Raw genomic sequence first — 1,606 nt, forward strand, 5'->3', positions numbered from 1 at the left:
AAACAGATATTAAGACTAGTTTATAATAGCCTCGGGCTGTATGTGTGTGTGTTATCATTAATGACTATAATATTTAGCTCTGAAAATGAAACCCATCAGTACAAGACTATAGAAGTTAAGTGCACAAGTATGTTTCATCCTCAATTCAATGGCACCCCACTCCAGTACTCTTGCCTGGAAAATCCCATGGATGGAGGAGCCTGGTAGGCTGCAGTCCATGGGGTCGCTAAGAGTTGGACAGGACTGAGTGACTTCACTTTCACTTTTTACTTTCACGCATTGGAGAAGGAAATGGCAACCCACTCCAGTGTTCTTGCCTGGAGAATCCCAGGGACGGGGGAGCCTGGTGGGCTGCTGTCTATGGGGTCGCACAGAGTCGGACACAACTGAAGCGACTTAGCAGCAGCAGCAATTCATACAGGATATTCAAATATAGGATGTATAATTTTATGGTCCCTCTGTGATTCTCTGTATATGTAACAAGGTTAAAAGCATAGTGCAACTGTGGAAGAGTTAATGAACCTCTATTTTAAAATTGATTTTTCATGTAAAGTATAGTTTCTGCTGCCAAAGTGAAATATAAATATATTTATGTATGTTTGGAAAAATAAATGATTTGTGACATGTACTGATCACTTGTGTTCCAATGGGGAAAGACCCCTTGGTCATCTAAACAAATATTCATAACATTTCTGGCTTTTAGTATCTAAAAAGTGGGTTGGGGCAAATGTTTATATGTTGAATCATACGTTTTCCACCATTAAATAAGCCTAAAACTGATTTTAGAAACTAGTTGGACTGCTATGCATTTTTTTGAAAATTCTCAAAAGAAGAGAAAAAGGAAGCTTTTTTATTCAACTATTCATAGTAAAGAATATTTATAAACTGGTAATTAAAACACTTATTTCATAGGCCATTCCTAGAATATGGCCACAGTCACATAAAATACTTTTTATTTATATTCCTAGGAATAGGCACTTCATCCATTTAAAAAAAGGGGGCGGGGAGAATAAAATAAAAGCCCCTCGTGCTGCATGCACGCTAAGCCACTTAAGGAGTGTCCAGCTCTTCGCAATCCCATGGGATTGCAATCCCATGTAGCCCTCCTACCTCCTCGGTCCACGGGATTCTTCAGGCAAGAATACTGGAGCGGGTTGCCAAGGCCTCCTCCAGGGGATCTTCCGACCCAGGGATCAAAACCGCATCTCTTACGTCTCTTGCACGGGCAGGTGGGTTCTGTACCACTCGTGCCACCTGGGAAGCCCAGAAGACCCTCGCTGGATACCTTTAATCCTTAAGACAGAATGGTAACGTCTCAGCCTTGTTTTTTTCCACCTGGAAGGGATTTTTCCCCTTTCAGCCTCCAGAACATGTCAGAAAATATGAAGGACTTGAGAGAGACTGGAATCACACTCAGACTCTCCATGAAAGCAACCATGATGAGCACCCATTCTTCTTCCCATATATCAAATTAGGTGACTTCTTAGGTTTATTGTCCAGTAAGAGCCAAAGAACCTGGTATCCAATTGCAAGCTGTTTTTCCTTTTCTCAAAAATTTTCATAAATATATATACACTCAAATTTAGAATGTTTCTCACTTCCGTCA

Source organism: Ovis aries, chromosome 22 (assembly GCF_016772045.2).
Source record: "Ovis aries strain OAR_USU_Benz2616 breed Rambouillet chromosome 22, ARS-UI_Ramb_v3.0, whole genome shotgun sequence".
NCBI classification, from domain to species: Eukaryota; Metazoa; Chordata; class Mammalia; order Artiodactyla; family Bovidae; genus Ovis; species Ovis aries.